General features: G+C 28.2%; 1 long non-coding RNA gene across 1 annotated transcript in view; it reads left to right on the top strand.

Annotated features, from left to right (window-relative positions):
- Positions 1-25,419, top strand: part of LOC142321107 (uncharacterized) — a 36,295-nt gene extending 10,876 nt beyond the window's left edge. The window contains exons 2-3 of the long non-coding RNA XR_012755584.1: positions 16,013-16,087; positions 25,284-25,419. This is a non-coding gene — a long non-coding RNA (uncharacterized LOC142321107). The remainder of the gene's footprint in view (positions 1-16,012; positions 16,088-25,283) is intronic.
- Positions 25,420-26,403: the final 984 nt, after the last annotated feature.

Below are 26,403 nucleotides of genomic sequence, written 5' to 3'. Positions count from 1 at the left end.
AACATAACCTCATTTTATATTAATATCAATCACTACTTGTGTACGTGTTTATCTTACAATTAAAAAAAAATTACCCCAAATTCTCCCCCTTTCCCAAAAATCGAAAAAAATTATTTTTTTTAATTTATTGCATATTTTTTTAACCGATTTTCTATTTTATCTTCCTAAGAATATTTGTTTTGCAAGTGGCTCAAAAGAAAAATACTTTGGGAAAAATATTGAGGTGGGGGAGTCAATCAAAGTTTAAAACTATCGATTTTTTACATTTTTCTCTTCCAGCCATTATTTTTCCACTATATAAGAATAAATAACCATTGCCAGAGAAGTATAACAACCTTGTTGCCAGCTTTTTCATCTACAACATTATGCATTCCATTTCTCTTAAAGAGTAAAATTATTTTCTGTAGTAAATAAATTTACGTTCTTTACCGTTCTTTCTTTTCTGAAATAACTTAAACATAAATTTATTATTTAGACACTACATCTTCAACGTTTAAATTCGGATTTCTTTTAATGTATTCAAATTCTCCTTTGAACTTAATACAAACTTTAAAACTATTCATTTTATAAATACACACATGCAAGCTAGATTTATCCGAATTTATTCGCCAGTGTGTGCAATTACAGTGCGGAAGGTTCACTGTAGAAACTGTAAAACGATATTTAGGCTTACTTACGATTCGTGTACGAAATTACAAAGACTTACGCTCAAAACTTACTTTAGTATAATAATAATCAATACTAATAGTAAATATAATAGTAATACTAATAGTAAATTGTAATTATAATACTAATCAATATTTTAATATAATAGTTTCTTTAATTTAATATTTTTAATAATTTTTAAACTATGTTAGTGTAAATATTTATACGTTCCTTTTCTACATAAATCTTTCTTGCTCGTGTTAATCTGCTTTTGATACTCTATTCCTAACCAACCTTTATAATTTAATTTTATGATTAAGCAAAATTTAGATTATGATTATGATTTAGATTATATGAAAAATAATGAATTTTTCTGTCTTTTGTCATAGTTAATTAAATTTGTTTTAATTTTTATTTTTAGTTTTATCTAGTTAAGAGTTCTTACCGTTCAGTGTCTCTTTTTAGTATTTAAGTTTTAGTTGGTGGTAAGTGATAAATATCATGCGTGTAGTCATAAAAGAAAATAATTTCATAAACGGCCTTAAATATCATGTAGTCAGTAGACTACACTAATGTTTGAGTTCATTTGTTAAATTAATATTGTTAAATTATTTTAATTGTTAGTAATTTTTATTGTTAAATTAATTTAATATTGTTAAATTCAGTATACCGCAGAAACTTTAAACCAAACAAACAAATATAAATAAATTGTGTACGAGAATATAACGTATAAATAACTAAATTCATTTTTATTACATTTTATAAGAATATTTTTTCTAATCAAACAATAAGATCGAATTGTTTTTGGTGAAATGAAAATTGATTTATGTACGTACTCATTTCTATTTATGTATTTGTATACATACAGTTACATTTCATTTTTGCAATATGTGGTGGTGATTTTTCTAATAATAGTGCTAAACATTTTTTTAAGTGTGAATGGATTACCAGATTTCAAAAGAGTTGTAGCGTCAGTTAATTATAAACTTATTTAATTTTCATTCCACAAATCTGTTAAAAAGTGTTTGTTACAGTTTACAATATATCTATAAATCGAAAGTTTTGTCGATATGCTTTTATATAATCGAAAATGAATATTGTGTAAATTTTGTATCGGTATTAATATAAGTGATTTAATTAAATTTACATTATTAACTTTTTCTTGCTTAATCTTGAAAAAACAAGTATTCTCGTTTTCTTACGAAAGTATGACCCAAGGTCACATACATTTAATGTTTATACAATAGATGTCCATTTTCTAAGAAATAATTTCAATTAAATTTTATGAGAAGCTGGTTTTGGCTTTACGCAAATAGAAAGTTATTTTATAATCATTATTATTGTTATTATTATTATTATTAGTAGTAGTAGTAGTAGTAGTCGTAGCAGCAGTAGTAATAGTAGTATTGCTGACTATTTCTCTTTGATGGTAACAGCTTCTGGATTGTAAACTCTATATTACACAAGGATTTGCTGATTATACAAGGATATGCTTAGAAAGTTATAATAAAATATTATCCCTCTTATCAATATATTTTTTGTTCTTCATTAGGTTATATATTTTATTAATTCCTGAATTTGCAAGAATTTATTAACTTATTAGTGAATTAATAATATAAAAAAATAATATTAAAAGAAATACGCATAAAAAACACAATTCAAAAGATTAATCATAAAAAAAAATTCCTTTCGGCACGCTAGAAGGCGGAGGTTGATTTCACCGGTGCTAAGTAGGGAATAAAAAAATTTCCACATTAAAGTTAAGATAAACTTCATTTATTCAGTTCGACAATGGTTACATGTGAAAAAAAGTATCACATGTTTAGCATACGACAAGCCCCATCTTACAATTCCAGCAACATTTTGGTCATCCCTTGACGTAAGGGTTAGTCATATTAAAAATTGTTTCAGACAAAAGTTTTATTAGGTAATGTTTAGATGACTAACAACTACTTTAAACCGATTCGATACTGTGCCTATTAAGGGAGGTATGAATTTTTATGTCTTCGAAACCCCATTTTTTCCACCCCCTGGGCCAATAGTTGGTGACATCAAAAAACTTTACTTAGATAAGTTTTAGGCCCTTATTCAAATAATGGTATGAACTTTAAACGAATTCGATATTTTACTTAATAGGAAAGTTATAGTGATATTTTGTTTTTTCGAATAAGCCCTCCCCCATTTACACCCCGTGGTCCGATTTTGGCCATTAACAAACTCAATCGAGATTTTGAGACGAGTTATTTTTATGTATCTATTTAAAAGTGATTGACGAAAAATTGCGGCAGTTATCGTGTCCATAAGAAAGTGATATATATGTGTATACATATATATATATATATATATATACATGTATAAACTTTTGAGCTGACGGAGTTTTTGGGGTCTGGGGATGTGAAACACGAAGATATGTCGATATTTTCCTGAAGTCGAATCATGGTACGTACCAATTACAATAGGTAAAATAGGCAACAAATACAAATAGGTTACAATAGGATTTATTATGAAATTTGATTTTGTATTCTTATTGATCTTGTTTTCAAACGCTATTACGTATTCCTTAAAAGTTGCTCATTTTTGAAGTTCTAGAATTTTTCCTGTCATGTATTCAAATTATAATATTTTGAAATTTTTCACGGTAGCCAAAATCTTAAGGAAAAATTAACATGATTTCATATTATGAAAATGTTAGCTAATTTTCTTTTGAGATTATGTCGCCGTTTATATCATTTTTCACTTTTGTTCATTAGTTAGTCATGTCTATTCTAACAATTATTACTGCTAAGACAGTGCTATTAATTGAACTTGTAAATACAAAGAATTCTGGGAAAACTGGAACTCCAACCTTATTAAAAGTTACAATATCTTTAACTAATTTAAAACTTCAGTATCATTCAGTGTATTACTTTTTCATAAAAAAAAAAAAAAAAAAAAAAAAAAAAAAAACACTCACTGAAAATAATAAATGGCGGTTGTAGTACGAAGCTGAGATGGTAAAAAAATCGTCTCTTCACAAAAAAAAATATCTGATGTGGACATAACATGACTTCCTGGTACGCCTATTGCGTTTTTAAAAAAAATTTTTTGTTATTGATTTATTTATTGTAAATGTTGTTGAATTACGTATTGTAAACATTTTTTTATAATCACAGGTTAATAATTATTAATAAAACAATATATTTAAATTAAAAAAAAAATTAGAAAAAGGAAAAAAAGAAATGAAGTCCGACTCTCGCCGATGTGCCTCCCCCTTGTAAGATACAAATATTTCATTAATTAAAGTTTTATTGATCTATAACTCTGGAACCAATGAAATTAAGTACCACTTATGATATATCTTTGAAAAGCTCTCAATGAGGGCTTATTACTGCAGTTAAGAAAAAGTTCAAAATCCAAATGTTTTGCATTTTGGGCTTTTGTTGGACACTTTTGGTTCAGTCGATTGCAATCAAAAGAGGAGGTGCACAACTAGATGTTAATAATCCTAAATCCAAAATTTCAACATTTTACGGCTAATCGTTTTATAGTTATGCGATATACATACGTACGTACGAACAGACGACATACCGAAACTAGTCAAAATGGCTTCAGGGATGGTCAAAATTGATATTTCCGTTGAAATCCGAAAACCGAAATTTTTCGCGATTACAGTACTCCCTTATACAAAGTACAAAAAATCACTCATTGATTTTCGCTAATAGTAAATTTGTTCATTATTATATATAACAATACTCCTGTAATAATGAAAAACAATGGGTGTAATGTATCTTATCAAATAAAAAAAGGAGATATTAATCTGTGGCATTACACGATTTTCTCCAGTCTTTTTATAGTTGAGACACGTGTAAGTACGTGATATACAAGTGTTGTCAGTTGGAGATTCATTATCTAAGGGTGAATAGGTTCACTTTACGGTCAATTCCTTCAGTATATAGTGACCTGCACGTCGGTAGTCTTTGCATGTTGACATGCAACAGTAGGCAACACGACTTAATGAAAAAGATTTCTCCCTCAGTTAATCAATTTAGTCCTCATTTTCTTTAGTATAGTCAAAAGAGGATAATTTTTTGAGGGCGTTATATTCCAGGAGTGACTCATATGTAAAGTTACCTGTTTTTTTGGTCTAAATTGCGGCATCTTCTGAACATCCAAAGAAAAATCGTAAAAGACTTGATTTTCTTGTAAAGGCTATTTATTTAATCACATAATTAAATCGTTTGGTATTACTGGTCGCTATCGTATTACAAAAGATTAAGTTAAATAAGAATGTGGAGGGAAATAAAAATCCTTTCTCCAAGATCTGGTACTGGTCATGTACGACTAGTCAAAAATTGTATTTGATTTAAAGTAAGATTATAAGAAAATATAAGATTAAATCAGTTAATGAGCATTTTATGTTGAATTTTGAGATTTACCTTTTTATGTAGCCTATGTTGTGGCAAATATGCAACCTCTGTTTTGATTATTCTTGTATCAGTAATTTACTAATTTGGGATCCAATAATTATCTGATTCTTATATCCAGTACTAGAAAGTGGTAAATTAATTCGTGGTAGATAATTTTTGTGAGTCATAAAATAGATAATTTCATACATTTTGAATGTAATGTTTTTAATGTTTGAAAAACCATGAAAAAACTATACTTAGATAGCTATTATCAAGTGTTTGAAATTTTACTTTATTTAAAATTTTTATTTTTACTGGCTAATAATATTAGTAAAATATTGTTAGTGGTTATTTTGTTTTCCCCAATCAATTTCTTGTTAATTTATGACATTTCATTTTATTACTGATAATTTTCTTCAAATAGCTGATGATAAACTTAAGATTACGCTTTTTTAACTTTTTTTAACAATTAAAACCGCTTTACGTTTAGATGAAATACGGAAAAGATTTTCTTAAACATGTCTTAATAGCCAACCTTTTCTCATTGTTGTTGCTCAGTTTGGTTGATTCTGACTTTGCACTGCATTGTTATCTTGGATCTTGTGGTGTATTGCCGTTCAAAATGTAATTTAGTGCAGAACGGAGATGTACATCTTTACGATATCAGAGGAAGGGACAACTTGCGTGCCCAACATCACAGAACTGTGGCTTTCGAACGTTTGCCGTCGGGAGTTGGTGTCAGATTAATTAATAGGCTCAATCAAGAGGATTTCAAACAAATTCTCATTCTGAGTCGGTTTAAATCTCGACTAAAACGCCTTTTGGTATCTGGGGCGTTCTACAATGTTGACGAATTCATGGATAGCGGCTGGGATAATAAATCAAAATTTTATTAGGATAGAGCCTGATGTCATAAAGATGTGAATTGTGCAAAATGATATGTATTGAATACGTATTCAGTAGTCAAATGATACGTATTTGAATGAGCGACTGAATGGATAGAAAGGACTTTAAAATTTAAAAAATTTTAATCATTTCTGAAGATTTTTAACCACAATTTCCTAGTTATTGATTGTTGACGATTGTGATGCAATTTTGTATTGTTCTTTACGCAATAAAAGGATTATTTATTTATATAAACTGTTTTCCAGCTATTGACCATTTTCTAAGAATTAGCTAGGAAAGATTAAACAAATTGAAATTATTAAATTAAAAAAAAAAAAAAAATGTATATTTGTTTTGATAAGCTGAATAATAAAATGCAAACAGTTATTAAACCGCCGTTATGACTCGGATGAAGTGGTATTAGAAAGGAAAGATTTTTTAAAATAACACCTATACATCTGCCTCAAAGGCACAAATATATTGTAACTTCATATAGTAACATAAAAATGCATAGATTACGTTGTGTTTAGTAAGACAATATGGTCGCAAATCATTTTCTTGTAAGAATTACTGATGTAACTTGCTCTGGCTAGGAATATCATTCTCTCTCTCTCTCTATGCGCGTGCGCGTGCGCGAGCGAGCGCGTTTAAAATCAATTAATAAGTTAAAGTATTAATCTTACTCCATAAATCAAAATATTGGATTAAATTTTTATTGAAAATAAATCATTTCACTCGCAGAGAAATGATCGAGGATTCAAACTTTATCACGTTCGACTCGTTTACCCTTATTATGATTCTGGTTATATTGACTTTCAAACTCATCATCAAAGAGACAATGCGCCAAACATAAATTTTAAAAAAGTAAACAAATAAAAGTATAAAAAGTAAACAGATAAACGTTAAAAAATAAGTAATGTCAAGAAAAATCGATAGGGACAGTGTCGGAGCGACGGCCGCTGGTAATTAGAGATTAGAATACGTCTCATTGCTATTGGGTGTTGAATACTCTAGGTTTGGGATAGTACTCGGTAGCGGCTAACGGAGTTTGACTGCCTCGACTTTGTTAGGTTGAATATTGGCTCTCTTATGCTCAGGCTCAGACATTTTTAATTTATTCGATTCCTTTTTGCTCATCATTTTTTCGTGTTTACATTTGAATGAGACAGACTAAATTTCTCTAAATTAAGATACTGAGGCATTTCTCAAACTATATCATAAATTTCCACATACTGGAGTTTTCTTACAAATATTACTAAGATATCGATAAATCTCACGCGGACTAAACTAATGATATCTTACGGTATTGCTATCACGTTGTGGTTCTGAGTTTTTAATTTTAGTAATTCTACCTAATATAATTATCTCAAATATAATAGAATAGCCACAAAATGGCGGATGCGTATGTCATTCACTCATCTGAACTTGAACAAAATTTCGGTAGACTCTTTGGATCTTCCTCTTTTTAGCTCCGTTATATTTTGCAAGGTTTTATACTTTAAAATTATTGAAGGAAATATGATGTACGCCCCTTTAATGTATACACGGAGTTTTATCGAAGAGCCATCTCAGTACTTGTACAAAACGGTAGAAATATTTGTACTACGTCAAAATTGTTAAGAGGAGTAAAAAAAAAAAATCTAAAACTCTTGTAATGTAGCTTCAAGAATAATTATTATCTTTAAATATGACTGAAGATAAAAATTAAAATGCAAAATATTCATTTTTTATCTTGTTTATATATGTGTTACAATTGTATCCAAAATTTTCTAGTGAATGAAAGTTGAATATTTAAAGTAACTTCGAAGAAAGAAATTCTTAAAAAGGAACTTCTTTGTTTAGAATGTTTTACAATGCGTTTAAACAAAATAAATGAGGGTTTTCTAGATCGAGAACGAATATAAATTGTTAACTACTGTATTAGGCATGTTTCTTCCTTTTTGGTCACAATAACAAATAATAATTTGATAGCACTTCAGAATTTTAATTAACATTTTAATTTTAATTTATTCGGAGTTACTTTTACTAATCACTGTGTTTATAATTAAATTCTAAAATATACTTTAAATCTTTTCACGTTAAGAAAATGTACAAAAAGGTTTCCGTTAAATATGAAGAGAATTACATTTAATAGAAAACCTTTTAAAAAAAATTAATTATTACTACATTAATAAATTATTGAAATAAAGTAACATAAATATAAAAAAATTAACCTGATAATAAAACTTTAATTGACATTTATAATATAAGTGGCTTAATATAATTTAAGAATAAACTGATTTTGTTAACCGTATTTAAATTAATTTGTAAATGAAAGTAGCCTGTAGGCCGAATGTCGTTTATGGTGAGAAGTAGCTTTAAAACGTTCTCTTTTATACTTTGCATTACTGGATAATGTACATGATTTGTCACATAAAATTATATTAAAGTAACAGCGAGTTTTCTGGTTTTGGCTTCATTCCAAGGTGTCTAGGCAGCAATAGAAACTGTTTCTGTAAATGCTTTGCTGAGAGTTGTTTTTATCCATAAATAAATTATATACATGTATATGTTTGTATGTATTACGGAGTCTGTTTGATTATTTCTGTTTATGCCTGTTGTATAGGGTAAGAATATATAAACTTAAGAATTTTTAAAAATAATAATATAAAAACCAGTAAATTGAAAACATGCGGTACGTATTCTTAATACAAGTTTGATGTGTACCTCTCTGACATTTACTGTTTACTAGTCGAAGTACCTAGCGTTAAAGCAACTGGATGCCTTTATGTACAAAAAAATAATATTAAAGCGAATGTCACTGGTTCTAGGAATTAATGTTGTAAAGTTCAGGCGGAGTTAATGCTAAATGATTAATTTCTAGCACAATGCTCGAAACCTGGTAAATTTTTAACTAATTTGACGAAACAAACTATGATTTTTTTTTAAACAAAGATAGCTTGAACTAATTCTAAACAATGATGGTCATTACAATTAATGGGTATGCTATTGAGATAAGCATAGTCGCTGGGCCAAATAATTTTTTTACTTTGATAAAAATAAAATATGGATGGAATTCGTGAATATTTTACTTTTCCAGTTTTTTTGTGAAATAGTTGATGTAAGTAAATCCTCTCTTTTCCAATTATAACAATCAAAAATAGACATTTTGTAATGAACTATCTCAGTCGATCAACTAACCTATCTTTGCGGTTTTGCGTTGTTCTCGTTTATTGTTTGAAATGTTAAAAAAAATAATAGGTCTTGATTATTCGGAGTGGGAATTACGAGACCCGGTTTTACTCAATTAGTCTTATTATGCAACCATTGGACAAGAAACAAGAATGGATGATTAGTTCCACAATCAGTGTCTCTACCAACTAAGGGTGGATGCAATGGTTTTTCGATCCTAGAATTTTTAGAATTTTAAATCTAGCAAAATCAAACTGTACTTATAAAACCGAAAATGGAGACGAAGGAATCATCAACGTTAAGCAAAATGGATGGGTGGTAAAAAAGAATGATCTATTAACCATTACGTTGATCGATTGATCGGCGTAGTTAACCGTGTTATTCAAATTTCTTTAAAAAACAAATTAATTTGTTGTTTTTGTACAGTTATTAAGTGAAACAAAAATTCGAATGTTTATTAATTACTTTTATAAATTAAAATTTGCAAAAATATTTTCTTGAAGTAGTCTTTGTGGAATGATTGTGTTTTGGTTTATCGTATCAGATCTTAATTCTCATGCATTATAAGTATACATGATAAGTATTGCAGAAAATATAGCATTTTGCTTACATTGTTTTATCACGGGAATTTGCACCTTCAAGTATCAAACGTGTAATTATAATGTTTTTTTCTTCCTCACTGTTTGTTTATTTACAATCGATTCTGAGTAAGGAACCGCAATAAATCGTATTTAAAAAAAAAAAAAAAAACACTAGATGAGGGCTTTCCAGCAAGCACCCTCAATAAACGTACGTATACATAATTATATAAATAAAGTACACAAATATTTAAAATTAATACTAGCACTGAGTAAGACCATATAGGTACAAGAGTTCGCAAAGGTCTAATGAAAAACAAAAAAAAAAAATTTATATCATTAAACAGTAAAAAAAGGCAAACAAATAGTAACGTACCAAGATCATGGGGAAAAATAAAAAGAACCTAAGCTCCTCATCAAGGCATAGAAAGATACTCATTACTTATGTGATATTGAACCAGCCAAAGAGTCACTCAGATTCCCCAAGTCCAGCACTCGTAGACGTTTCATTCGCCGGATATCGTCACTGTTGTCTAAGAACTTAACTGCTAGAAAGTTCACATGATTATATAACCGCTTTCTATCATTTTTACCAAACCGTTTGACCTCTTAGCGAGCATAAGGTAATTCTAGGTAATTTCTTCGTTCCATTGGAACCACAGTGATTCTACAGTGGATCTCGCCAACTTAGTCTCAAAATATTGTATAATATAAACGTTACTGTTGGTCGTCGTACCCCATATCTGTATGCCACACATCCAAATCGGTTTTAGAATTGTCTTGTATATTAAAGGTTTGTTGGACAGCGATATGTATGAATTCCTGCCTAACAACCCATAAAGCTTCTTATACCTCGTGTTTAACCGTTTCCTTTTTTCTATCACGCGTTACTTTCACGTCAAAGACGAATTAATTATTTAAGATTTTGACAAACCATTTTTTTTGTCGGCCAAGACATATATCTTTCTATAAATCCAGTTAATGATTCCTTTAATGAAATAGATTTAATTTTACGAGAATTGCTAAAGGATCACATAAAATAGGTAGACAACGATATTTCTGATGAATTACGAGAAATTGACGTTATAAAACGATGAAACACATGACACAAAATAAATGTAATTAACTAACTAATGTAAAAATTATTAGATGAAGATACCCAATTCTATGAATGAACTGAAAAGTTTGATTACCAATTTATCACTGGAAAAGACAATGAAATAATTTATATAACCTTGCTAGTATATTTTTTCGAAATAAAACTTAAGAATTTTTAAAAGTATTAGTTTGGCCTATAAGGATCATAAGATATAGTAAAACATTGTTGCAATTTTTAAAATTTATTACTAGAGGTATGATTTTTAATAATAATATGTTATTACACTAATATATATAGATTGATAAGAAGAGGTTTAAAGTTCATACGAAAGGAGATACATGAAAATCAGAATATATTTATAAAATGACCTTGTTTGAGATTCTCTTTATTCTATTCGTAAAAAAGGGAACCAAATTAATAAAAAAATTTTAAAGAAAAGACTGAAATGAGATAATAATGTTAAATTTTTCATTAAAACAGATTTATTTATATTTGAATTTCCGGATAATTCTCATCGGTTTCACATGTGCTAAAAGAAAAACGCTTTCTGACTAGTCTTGTTTAACAGAAACTGAGGGCAATTATGACAAACCTATCATTGTAGAAATTATGAAATAATTATAGAAATGTGAAGTAGTATCGTTATTAGAGATTGAACAATAAAGATGAAAGTGGGATATTGATAGATTATCCAGAATTACACTTTCTATTCAATTGACGCAAAACAAAGTGACATCACAATCTTATTAGTTGTTTTTTCTTAGAAAATTATACGTTACGGTCATTAATTCACAAATTTATGTTTTTAATAACTTACTGATAAAGAAACTAGAATTTTATCAATTTAAATCTGCTAACTCATGAAAAACATTTAAAAAAAGAGAGCTACAGTTTTGCCCCTTCCAAAATTTATAGACTTCCTTATCTAGAAACACCAATCGCAGACAGAAAGAATAGTATTCGAATAAGGGAAAAAAGTGGGCCATATACACGCGTTGAAAATGCGTTGAAAACAGATTATGTTACATAAATTTTGCCCATGCTCATTGTGTTAGGGAAAGGATGAATGACTGTTCCTAAGATATTAATTTGTAACCGGTATTTAATTTAAAATAATATTTTTAGAGATATTATCATTTTTAGTTTATTTTTCATGCATTTAATTTAATTGTTAAAATACAATATTGATTTTTTGCTTCCAATTTAATTAGTGGCGTCAAGATTCACAGAGGTGGATCCCGCAACTGAATTTTGAGGTCCGTTGGGGGCAAGGGGTCCATTTTCCTACTCCCTTCTAATTGGGTATATAATATTTCATACATTTTTATTAGATACATATATATTCCGAATTGTTTTTAAACACGAAAAATCGTTTAACCGATAAATAGTGCAATACTATCTGTACCCGTTTTGTCTCTTTTACAGCAATTGTAAAAGAAGTAAAACGAGACAGTTTCGGAAATACCAAAAAAGTGCTTAATTTCTTTAATTTTATTTCGGGGACATCAGATGCTAAATTAACTTTTAGCTCGGACTGTATAGTCCTAAAAGCTGTAATCAAAACTGCCATGAAAACAATCAAAATTATATAATAACATAAGATGGAATAAAAAATAACAAGATGAAGATTTCAATTAAGTTGATTTGTTCGTTCAATTCAATATTTATAATTAATCCATCCAAAATTTTACACTTTATTTCGTACACTATTGTTGAACTGCAACAGTAATAATCTAAAAATGTAAGAAAGAAGCCGTTAATAAAAAAGGGAGTCCGACAAGGATGTTCCCTATCTCCGTTACTTTTTAATCTTTACATAGAACTAGCAGTTAATGATGTTAAAGAACAATTTAGGTCCGGAGTAACAGTGCAAGGTGAAAAGGTAAAGATGCTACGATTAGCTGATGAAATAGTAATTCTAGCTGAGAATAAAAAAAGATTTAGAAGAAACAATGAATGGCACGGATGAAGATCTACGCAAGAACTACTGCATGAAAATAAATAACAAAACAAAGTAATGAAATGTCGTAGTAAAAATCTAGATGAATCATTGAATATAAAAATAGGAAGAGGAAAGATTGTGGAGGTAGAAGAATTTTGTTACTGGGAAGTACAATTACTAAAGATGGACGAAGCAGGAGCGATATAAAATGCCGAATAGCACAGGTGAAATGAGATGTCAGTCAGAAATATAATTTGCTTACATCAATAATTAATTTAAATGTCAGGAAAACATTTTTGAAAGTATGTGTTTGGCAAGTAGCTTTATATGGAAGTGAAACTTGAACGATCGGAGAATTCATTGCGGAATTTTGCAAGGGGATAGGGGAAGTCGGTTACGGTAGATATCATGTCCATGCGGTCTGCCTATGGGGCAACGCAGGTGGTCACGGTAGCGGTGCCGCCCATTTCCTTGCGGAAAAATTGTTGTCAGATGGGCGGATCCGTATTGGGTGGGTGGCCTGTAGAACCACACAGCGCACCTTCGATGATCTATGTTTCCGGTAAGCACATCTATCTGATGTGCTTAGGCCCAATCTTGTGACGGCCGGGACAGAAGTCACTACTCCGTTATCTGTAGAGAGGCTGGCCGCTTGCGGAAGGACTGAAAACGGGAAGCTCGTTGTCCCTCTTGCAAATTGCACGGGCATGTACCTCGGAGGTTGAGGTTGTAAGGTTTCACCCGTTTCATGAGTCGACGGTGCCTGTTCTGGCGCAGTGTTTGCGGGGGACAGCTTCGTCCGGGAGCCGGCCTTCGTAGCGCGAGTGGTAGCGTCTCGGCCTTTCATACGGAGGTCCCGAGTTCTAATCCCGGTCAGGCATGTCGTTTTCACACAGCTACAAATCATTCATCTCATCCTCTGAAGCAGTACCTAACGGTGGACCCGGAAGTTAAAAAAAAAGCCTTGTACGGGAGGGGTGGGAGGCTCCAGCGTCCCATCATCAGTGACCGGGCGGGGACTCCATCCCTTTCAGCACTTTGGGAGGAAGGTAAGACCGTAGTCCCGGTGAGGATCCCTTTGGGTGTTCCTCATTAAAGGCGAGACGTAAAGTTTATGTTTAATTGCGTGTCCTTCGCCGGGGGGGGGGGGGAATAAAAATGCAACGTAAAAGAAAAAAAAATACAATAGTTTATTTACAAAATAAATCCACGTCGATGATTACGCATCTTACCATAACGATCGATAACGCCATTTATATCAGTTTATATGTCGTTATGAATATGCATTACAGCAAGTGACATCAGCCTCTCTTAATTACTTATTAAGAAAACATATATATTCACGTTAATTACAGTTACTAATGGCTATTTTAACAATACAGTATTGGTAAAATGTTTCAATTCTTTTCAACAAGTTTTCAAAATGCAAGGCCTTCGGGGTCTTTGTGTGGGGGGGGGGTTCATTGCCTCCATGGTCTCCCTTGAATCCATCCCTGCATGGTTCACAGTGAACGATGAGATTTATGAATATTCCGACGGTTTGTGAGGTTGCGAGGCAGTACAGTGTTAAATACTAACAACGTATAGAAAATCACATCAACCACTTAGCGAATCTACTTGTTAAGTGCAGATACGTCTGAAGGCTGAAACGACTCCATATACTTGACTTAGGGGCTACTGAATGACAATTTGCTATAGCCAACTCTAGTGATGTTATTTTTGTTTACTCGATTTTTTTTTTTTTTGAGTGCATCATTTCTTATCCTCCTCCCCATCAGAGCCGAATACACAACTAAGCCTTAACAGAGCTCCAGGGAATGCCTTCGCCTCGTCGAGAACTAATGTTCCCCCCAGGCAGCCGTGACTCGGTCTTTTGGTGATATGCCATGCCTATAATGAGAAGATCCTAAGGGGGTCCCCCCCCCCACCGGGACTCCGGACTTTACTTTTATACTTGTTTACTTTTTTGTATATAACTAAAAGTTATTTTGTTGTTGTCAATTTCTACATTGTTATGTTATATAAACTCGGCATCGCTTGATAATTTGTTTCTTTTTATCGACTATTTATTTGATTATTGGTTATTATTTGTTTTTATGAACTATGAAGTGAAGCCAGAGATATATTCTTTTACTATTGAACTTTAAGGATGTTCAATACATCAGCTTACTGATGTATTTTTATGGATTGACTTATTACGGGAGTTATGATGTGTTTATTATCAATAATAATAAGAAACATGTACTGATTATCTTACTAATAGATTTACTTATGGTCCATTTAAGGAGCCGATTGTAAATATATTAATTTTGGAATAAAAAATTTAATTAGCGGAATTATGCCCAAATTTATTGAAGATACTTTATTAAAATTATAAGATTTTACAGCTGTTTTTACTGTGTGATAAACTTGTTCTGAGATATATAAATGTCTATATCAATCTATTTTTATTAATTTCACAAGTAGTGGAAATCATTGTATTACATTCAGTATGTACTAATCAAAATGTAATTTCTACGATTGGTACAAGATAGAATACTGTGCAAATTTAAATTCAGGAATTATCTTTACACAATAATAAAATGTTTATGGAGCAGTGTATATTAATACGGAAGAATGATTTGTCGTGAAAGCATTAAGACAGTTATTTTCATTATTAGGTCGATCAATAGAACGGTACAGGGATAATTTTACGTACATACAAAGAGATGCACTGTAAAAAATATTTCCTGAAGGGTAGTACGATATCTACTCTTTCGAAGAAGTTTCTAATGTCGAAGTCGCTGAGACACGTTACTGTGTATACTGTGAACCCTATCTGAAAAAGAGACAGCAGCGGTGCCTGTTATGCAAGGCAGTAGAAAGAATGAAGAGCGACCTTGCCTTCTTCATCTGATCCTGCAAGGTAGGACGCGCGGTCTTTCAGCATACAGAGGAGGGGGGACTGTTTTGTGCCGTGGTGTGGCGTGTTCTTTCTGCTACAGCTAGTAGCAGGTGCCTTCGTACTCTTGACTTCTCAGTCCATCAGAAACAGTCAAACTGGTGCGATCTTTAAAAAGAAACCTTTTTTTTATTAAAAAACTATAAACAATAATTAAAAATTTTTACGCGAATAATTATTAATATTACGAGTATTTTTACCAGTATAATTTTCTATAACTCTTACGAAATATTTTTCATTCACGTAATTTTTTTTTTTTTTTTTATTAATGAAATGATTATTTAGTGGTAATGTTGTAATTAAATAAACAATTAATTAAGTGTAACTGTGTTTCGATCATTCCTTTTTTTTTCTTTTTGAAAACAGGGGTTGCCAACATCCCCTATATTGGAACGTCAATTACGTCATGAAGCGTTTTTTTGAATCTCTGCATTTTTTCAGGTAAATATTAATAATTACGATTTACTTCAATTTTATTAATAAAATTAATATTTTTGTACAATTCTTGGTATTTTTTATTAAATAATTTTGTTTTATTTCAATTCTTTAACCGATTAAAATTTTTAACAATTAAAAAAATTAAATTACAACTAATTTGGAAATTTTAATAATGTTTTTTTTTTTTTTTTAATTTTTTTGCTTATTTATTGATAATATTTTCAATTAAAACGCTTACCGATTTTATTTCTTGTAATAACATTATTTATCATTAATTCGTAGATTATTTAGCTAATTTTTATTTTATTTTAATAATTGTGTAATAAATATTGTATCTTTTGGATATTACTTCCATATATATATATTTTACACCTCAATTTGGTTTTAATTCGCTATTAATATTTTTTATTGTATTTATTTTTTGTTTACAAAAATTACAGTTTTTTTCGTTTTTATACACTTTATTTATTTATTCTATAAATATTGGGATCCACTGTAATGAACAATATCAACATTATCAGATGATGATGACGATAAAGAAGTGTATAGTCTATACCTCAGGGGTTTCGACAAATCAAACTTTCCAGCCTCCCTAAAATTGCATATTTTCTTAGCGTAAAAATAAAATATTTATTAGGTGACAAGGATCGTCGAAAGGGGAAGATAACATAGTATCTGTTATAGAAGAAGTAAATTATTATTACATTTTTATTTGATAAAAATAATGTTTGAAAACTAGCTCGAATTTTTCTGATGTATCTATAGTTTCATATAGTACTTACGGTTTCATATAGACATTTTCTACTGAAAAAAATAATATTTTTCTCATAAGAGGTGTAAGATTTAAAAATTATTTGTAAAATAAGAATAGGCTTAATGTTTTTGTTTTTTTTTCTTTTAATTATAAACACAAGTTTTTTTTAATGTAATAATTATAAAAATAAATGAATGAATATATATATATATTTATTTATTTTTTTAAAAGCAGAAATTTAAAATTCATTATAAAATAATTTGTTTAATTATTTACTATTATTTAATCGTATAGTTTTATTATTATTATTAATATTATTATTATGAAGTATATACCAATAAAGAACGAAAGAGAAGGATTTAAGCGTTTTTTACTGTTAGCTTTAAAAATCATTTAGATCAACATTTTTATTAAATTAAGTTTTTTTTTTTAAATTAACATATATATATATATATATATATATATATATATATATATATATATATACATATTATTTTATTAAGTAAGCCAGTAATTATAAAATTAATTAATTTTCGTAAAAAAAGTGAAAAGAAAAATAACAAGATCAATAATTCATTAAAAATCACTAACTTATTTATTTCGTGTATTCTTAAGGTATTGCGATTTTTATATTTGTTTAGATAACAGTAATAAAAAAAAAAAAATTATATATTATTTTCTGTCATTAATAATTATTTTATGAAATATAATATAGTTTAATTATATTATCAATTATAAATATATTTTATATTTTAAATTAAGTCATGGATTAGAACAAAAAATGCGTAGTTTAAAATCAAGAAAATATCATTCCTACATGTATAAAATACACTACAATCATATTTATACTAAATATGATTAATATGTATTACTGTCTAGAAAATAAATTTGATATTTAAATTAAAATTAATTAATAAAATTTAAATTAGAAATGAAATTAAAATTTTCATAGATAATAGAATTATAAAAAATTTAATTTTTATTTGTTAATTTAAAAAAAATAAAGAAAATAACAAAAAGTAAATTAATTTTTCAGAAGTTTTTCAAACTGAACACAGTGAACATTGATAAAATCAAACGTTAAAAATTAAAATAAAATCTGTTAAAATGTTATTTAAGTACTCACTAAGATCATTTTAATACTTAAACTGATGATTAGTTTATATACTCGTGTGTATATATATATATATATATATATATATATATATATATATATAAATACTTTTTTTTTGTAATTGCATTTGTTAATATTTAAATAAAAAAAAATAATATCAATAATCAATACATTAGTTTAATTTAATCAAATATCAATCACAGACGAAGTAATTATTTTGCTCTAATCTGAACAAATACCCAATGATAGATTTTTATGATGATGGAAATGAAATGATGAGAAAATCCCAAATCCTTAGTGGGGATAAAATCGGGTATTTTTATTTTTAAAAACTTGTTTTATTATTTTTATTTTTAAAAACTTGTTTTATTATTTTTATTTTTAAAACCTGTAACTGAAAACAAATTAGGACTTGTATTGACGAAAATAAAACTGTTTGAAATAACAATTATGTAGGCTTATTTCTATGATAATATTTTTTGTTTATCCAAAATATGTTTTCAATAAGATTTTTTATGGTTCTCAATTGAGAAAAATTAAGCTTTTTTTAATAAAACAAGACTTTTGAAACGATGTGTTTGCATTGAATTAATACATTTTACATAGGTAATTTATAGGTATAGTTAATTGATTAAATATAAAATTTGAAAGAATTCTATTCAGTGTTATATTTATAGGTCAGATCACGTTTACAAAAGATTGGAAACAGGCAAGCTAAAATTTCTCAATGGTACATTTTTGAACTGAGAATCAGTAGTATATGATTGGCACTCAATCTACTGAATTCTACATATGGAATTTTTGCATGATAAGGAAACATTTTTTGAGATCATTTAGCCTACGAGCTATTTTATTTAAGAAAATTTTATGCCGAAAGTTTTTATGTAAATTTTTTGTAAAATTAATAACTAAATTCAAGCAGTAGTTAGGTTACTTTGAATATAAGGAATAATAAGTATATTTATATTTTTTATAACATGATGAAGTCCATTAGTTACAATCAGTTAAATGGATAGAATAAATTTGCTTGAATACATTATTGTCACATTCTTTTATTTACTTACGCGTTTAATAAATCACTACTTTAACTACTTTTAACTGTTATTTTGACTAATGGTATACAATTTTAACTGTTTAATAATCCACTGCTTTATTAGATTAACTTGTGATGTGTCTATAAAAGTTTTAAATCTATATTACTTTTACAAAAAAAAAATTAAAATGTGATAAAAAAATTTTAATCAATTATTTTTTAAGTGATAAGCTTAGGAAATTTTTTAGAGGTTATTATAAATAAATTCATTAATAAATCCTGGTTACCCTTCTAAATAAACTGATATTCGGTACCATTGAAATATATCGATGTCTAAACGGCAACAACAGAAATAGGCTAAGAAATTTCGATTTTTCTTGTTTTAGCTCCAAATTTTTGATGAATTATTTCTTTTTTTAAACTTGATCGTGTTTAAATCTCGGTTGGCTTGCATCTTTTGCTGCAATCATTCTTTCATCCATTTTAAAGTTACGATGTAACGTAATTATAGTTGGGATGTAATTTATTTTTTTTCAAGAGAAAATAAATAATTCTTGTGTTTTCAGAAAACGCTTATTAAACCCCCCCTTTTCACATTATCCTTTGTAAAATAAATAATCATTTAATCTACAGCTGTGACACCAGTAATCTCAGATAATAAACAAGAAGAGATTTTTATATTTTTTTAGCTAAAATCTGGTAAAATAAAATCATACTCTTTGGCAATATTACCTTATAAATTTTAAAATTTTAATTATTAGGTAATCTTTACTCTTAATTATCTTATGATAATGATTGCTTTATATAAGATCTGTAACTGTATTCGTAAAAAAATATTTGATGTATTTAAAACCGATTTAGTTAAAATTATCTAGCGGTTGAAATAATTATTTTAGAATCTAGATTTTAGTAACGGGAAATTGACATATGTAGGAAAAAAAATAATGTGCATCATTTTTTTTTAACTGTACAGTTTTTTATTTAATCTAACCTATCATAAAGATTATCAAATTTTGCTTTAATTATTTTTTTTTAATAAAGAAATCATTATTTTTTAGTTAAATTTTGTATTATTACAAAGTTAACTCCAAATTTCCCTAAAAAGAAATCATATTTTGATTAAAAAAGTTCTAAAGTTATGATTAGAGGGTCATTAAACATTTTTGTCTATGTACTGTTTAACAGTACATTTTTTGGAAATATATTATTTTAACGTTATATCTTGACAGTTGATGTACATTTTTATGATCCCGGTTTTTTTAAAAATAAATATTTTTTTAGTTCTATAAGATTTAATTGAAATTGTTTTGGTAATACCAGTGAATTTCTCATTGATAAAAATCGATGCGACCGAGAAATTTCAAGTTTTACATGATCTATTTCCATGTATATGGAAAATTAAAATTTTCATGTTAAAAAAATCTAAAATCTAAGCTTTAAAAAAAATTATTTTCAAAAATGCTGAGTATATTGACTTAATATAATGATATATATACGGCACTAATTTAATTTTACGTAAATGCAAATATTTGCAGTTTTAAAGTTATTCAAATCACAAATACGTCAAGAAATTTGAGTCTTCCTATGATCAACATTTAAAATTGTGAATAATTTATTCTCTATTTTCTTAATACTTAAGTATTAATAATATAACAGAAAATAATAATAAGCAAAATTAAATAAAAAATACATTTCTGATCTTTTGAAACTTTTCATTTTCAACGATCAACGAAAGTTATATTACCTGGCTTTTATGTAGGGTACTGAATTATCATCTGTTTTTCTATGATTTCAAAGTAGACTTAGAGTAGATAGATATTATTTATAAGCTTGTAATTATTTATTAAAATTAAATAATTGCAAGATGTCCGTGTCGGGGTGGAAACGTTTCGGCGTTTCATCCGAAGGTCCTGGGTTCAAATTCCTCTCCGGCGTGGTATTTTTCATATACTACAAATTTTTATTTTTACATTCCCACGTACAAGCTTCTTTTTAAGCTTCTGCAGTAAATTAATTCGTCCGTCAAAAATAAAAAAATAAAGACTTTGGTAAAATCTATTCCATCTTGTACCCATCAAGCTTCGTTTATCATTCGCAGTCGAATTATTACTTGCCAGAATTACTTTGCCTGAGATGATCTGCGGTAAAAAAAAATTATTGTTTTATAATATTCATGAATTTTTTTAAATTTTATTATGAATTTACATAAGATTCGTGACGAACATATATATTTAATTTTTTTTTTAACTCAAGAAAAAATATTTTCTTCTACTTATTTATCATCAGTGACTCATGTCGATTTTTCTAAATTAAGACGCATTTAGAACGTAGTCAAAAAGTATATTAAATATGAGCTGTATGTAGATGCTTAGTATAACGGTTACACTGGTTTTTGTTTGTACATTTCATAATGACCAAGAGTGTTGAGTTGTAGAATTTTTTCGTACTTAAAAAAGTAATTATACGTATTAACTTGTAATGTTTTTATTATTTTCTTCAGTTGAATATTGTATTTTAATATCCCATATTTCTTCGAAAGGATACGTTATTTCTTTTTTGTGATAAATAAATAAAAAAAATATAATTTTATTAAACAAAATTAAATGATCTAAGTTTTACTTTTAATTCGTGAAATTTTGATGATATGCAATCAAATCAATTTGCATCTTTAAGTAATAAGTATCTATCAAAGAAAGAAAAAGGAACCCGTTAAAAATGGATAACTGATAATGAAGGAAATGGAGTTCAGTAATCCATAAACATAAGAACTTTTATTGATTATTGATCAGTAGACGTAACAAGTTTATTGATTATTTATTTTTTAACAACTAACAAATTGTTCAAAAATAAATTAAATTTTAGTTACAGAGTCCAGAACGAATTTATCGATTTCAATTAATTTTTGAGGATGATGAACAGATACTTGAACCTAATCGGGAAACATACACTATATATTTTTTTTAATAATGAGAATTTTTTAAGTATTACGGAAGGTTTTAAATATATCTAAGAAAATAACCAAAATAAAATAAAATAAATTAATTAATTTATATGTTTATTAATAAATGCATTTTCATGTTGATTTATTTAACAAAATTTAATGTACTTATAAAAATAAAGATATTAAATTGCAAGTCCTGATACTTCTCTTTGTCAATACCGAAGAATAAATTTTATAGTTAATTAAATTAACTTACGCTTCGTAACTAGCATTTAGTGATTTAATAGTTTATTATTATATATACTCGCGCGCGTACGTGTGTGTGGTATACACACACACACACACACACACATATATATATATATATATATATATAGCAAGGAGATGATAAAAACAGAGATTTGATCAAATCCCTAAGGCAGATGATCAATTCACGGAAGATGTTAAAATTATATACAAGTCAGGATACAATGAAGTTACTGGCCACCTAAATAGGTGGCCAGAAAATATATAAAAAATTTGTATATATATTCAATTTGTATATTTAACGTTAATTAAAGTTAGTGAGCGAAGCGAGCGTAGGTTATGTTTTGTTAGGTTATATTGATATAGTGCGCGTTAGTCATTACACGGAATCAACATAATCTAATCAAGCATAACCTACGCTCGCTTCGCTCGCTAACCTCGTCTGATTAACGAGGTTCTTTATCATGCCGCTTGTTCAAAGTCACGTATGTTCTTTAGGGAAATCACCCAGAAAGTTGTAATTTTAACATCTTCCGTAATTCATCATCTACCTCATGGATTGGATCAAATCTCCACTTTCATCATTTCCCTGCGACATATATATTTAATCGTTTAGGGACCCTGAAACTTATAAAATCACAAATCTATTCAGAAAAAGAATCGGTACCAAATTGTATATAAAACTAATAATAATTTAGAAATGAAAATAACACACAAATATTGATTAAAAATATAAGTACATCTGTTCTGGTGTATACAAAATTACTTGTGAATCGTGTTATAGCATATACACTGGCCAAACAATAAATTTTAAAAATAGGTACTAGCAAAATACAGCTGCAATAAGATTGAATCAGCCAGAAAAATCAAATTATGCCCGTTATATTTTAAACACGGTATATGAATATAATGTAATTTATAAAACAATTAAAGTAATAAAAATTGGTAATAAAGGCTATAATATAAATGCATAGGAAAGTTTACAAATACATACAAACAAAACATCGCTCGGTCCAAAACTCATAAATGAATAAATATTGAATTTTATAACATGTTTTCTGCATTGGCAATAAAAGATAAAGATTAGTAGAATTTTAATCAGTTCAAGCCTAAGCTTAGACCGGATAACAAGGCAATTTTGCTTGCGTGCTTCTTGTAATAATAATATACTTTAACGTGTAGTATTGTGCTATGATGTTATATGATTTTTGTATGTAAGACTGACGAAACGTAATGTGAATAATTTTCATTTTCTTGATGATGCTGATACATTGATACGGCTAAACATGCAGAAAATATAATATTTCAATGACAAACGTATGGTAAAAAATAAAATAAATTATTTATGTGATTTTAGTAAAAAATAATATATATAATCTAAAAAATAGTATCAGTAAGTCTATTACACAAACCCAGGCGCGTAAATACGTTGAAATAAAAAAAAAAAATACCTTTCGGTACGCCGGAAGGAGAGGTAGATTTCAATTTCATCGGTGCTAAGTAGGGAATAAAAATGATTTCCACCTGAAAGTTAAGAAAAACTTCAAATTTACTCAATACGACAACGGTTGCATGTGAAAAAGAGTTTCACATGTTTAGCATACGACAAGCTCCGTCTTTTTACAATTCCAGCAGCATTTTGGTCATCCCTTGCCGTAAGGGTTAGGTCATATCAACATTTTTTTAGACAAACGTTTGGGTAGTGTTTAAAGGACTAACGACCACTTTAAACCGATTCGATACTGTTAAGGGAGATAATTCCCTATTAAGGGAGGTATAATTTTTTGTCTTCGAAACCCCATTTTTTCTACCCCCGGGTCAATGGTTGGTTATATTAAAAAATTTTACTTACATAAGTTTTAGGCCCTTATCCAAAAAAAATAGTAGAAACTTTAAACGAATTCGGCATTTTACTTAATAAGAAAATTATAGCAATATTTGTTTTTTCGAAAAAGCCTTCCATTCCACCCTCATGGTCCGATTTTGGCCGTTAACGAAATCGACCGAGATTTTGGGACGAGTTATTTTAAAGGAACAATTTGAAAGTGATTGTCGCAAAATTACGGCAGTTATCGTGTCCACAAGAAAGTGAAATATATATATTTATATATATAAACTTTTTTTCTGACGGTGGTTTTGAGGTCTGAGGGATGTGAAACGCGAAGATATGTCGAAATATTTTGGAAGTCGAATCATAGTACCCATTAAAAAATATTCATGTACATATTTTTAAATGAAATAATGTTTAATGGACGCATTTTTTGCCTTTTTTTAAATTTAGGTAGACTGGATTCAATATTGTTAAAAGAATTTCTATTATTTCAATTACGGCGTGAGAAAAATAGATTAATTATTATTTTAAGTCACAATTTTATTTCTAATATGGAAAAGGAAATAGGTACTTTTAATATTTAATATTAATAAAATATAAAATGATTGTAAAGACTAAGAGAAATACTTCCCACGTTTATTTAGATTATAACCTACAGTAATCAGTATTACATACATTATTTATTTTTTTTTTATACAATAAACTGAACACGTTTCACTTATCGTATATCTCTCTGTAAGTTGAAGAATTTAATTACAATCTGTTTATTAGAGACTCGTTGACAAATTGTAATCTCTTCCCAACGAACTATTTAATTGGTTTTATAATAAAACCGAGCAGTGTATTTTCAGGTAACTGCATAATTGTTTTACATAAATTGTTTCCGAGTCTTGCAAGCTAATTAAATTTGTTTAATATACGCTTAAGTGATAAAATTTTGCAATTAAAGTGTATGATAAAGCTTCAATAAAGTATAAAAGTATAAAGCTTGTATGTTGAGGTTACCGTAATAATTTAAATACATAAAAAACGAATATTAATGAACTTTTTTTCTGAATATTTTTTCTTTGTTTTATTTCCTTGAGTCGTTTAGGAAAATAAAATTAAAACAGAATTCTCTTGTGTTGTTCAAATAAAAGAGATGAAGTGAATGCTAAAGGATAACGCTTGATACATAAAACTTGAAAAAAAAAAGTTAAGTATATCATATTTTAACTGTCATGATAAGTTACTTCGTAGATAATTGTACTAGAAATTAAATTGATTTACTGTGTGTAAAGATTTTTTAAGGAAGAAGAGACTACTTGAAGGGGTACAAAATCAAGCCTATATTATCAATTCAAATAATATGCTGAAAAACATGTTAAATTATTATTATGAAAATAATACGACTTTTTGATGCGTATCAAGCAAAACACTAGAAAAAGAATCAACTTTGTTATTTCAGAAAGTAAAATATAAAACTAAACTTATTCTCTTTATTTGATTATAAAAAGAACATACCTTTGAAATTTCACTGTTTTGCTGATGGTTGGTTTAGTAGTAATCACCCTTGAAATTAAACTTTATCATTTTACTTCCTTGTTACGTACAAGAAAGTATTGTAATCGCGAAAAATTTTGGTTTTTAGATTTAAACGGAAATATCCATTTTGATCATCCCTGAATCCATTTTGACTAGTTTTGCCGTGACGTCTGTACGCACGTACGTACTTCGCATAACTAAAAAACGATTAGCCGTATGATGCTGAATTTTTCGATTTAGGACTGTTGTAACGTCTAGTTGTACACCTCCCTTTTTTATTGCAATCTACTAAACTAAAAGTGTCTAAAAAAGCCAAAAATTAAAACAAAAAATGGATTTTGGACTTTCTTAACTGCAGTGTAAGCCCTCATCGAGAGATTCTCAACGATATATCATAAGTGGTACTTATTTTCATTGGTTCCAGAATTTCAGCCAAGTAAAATTTGAATTAATGAAATTTTGGATCTTAGGGGAAGGCACATCGGTTCAGACACACATCGGAATTAGATTTAATCTCCTTTATTTTTAAACTTTCTTTAATTTAAATACATTGATTTATTAATAATTATTAACCTCTTATTGTAAAAACATTTTATGACGAAAACAAAAAAAAACAAAAAATGTTAGAAGTTATTAATGAAATAAAATTTTATGTACTTGTCATTTGTAAAAAGTGTGTATGTATAATTGAATAGCCGTACAAGAAAGTCATGTGGTGTCCACATCAATTTAAAAAAAAAATAGATTAAAATTTTCTATAAATTACAAAAAAAAATGTGTTTAGTGGACAGGTTTGCGTAAAACTTCAACTTTGCTGCAAATACACACAATAGAGTTTTCTAGTATTATACTAATTCTTTTATTTAAGTTATTTTC

Source organism: Lycorma delicatula, chromosome 3 (genome assembly GCF_047948215.1).
Source record: "Lycorma delicatula isolate Av1 chromosome 3, ASM4794821v1, whole genome shotgun sequence".
NCBI classification, from domain to species: Eukaryota; Metazoa; Arthropoda; class Insecta; order Hemiptera; family Fulgoridae; genus Lycorma; species Lycorma delicatula.
This window is presented reverse-complemented; position numbering and strand designations above follow the sequence as displayed.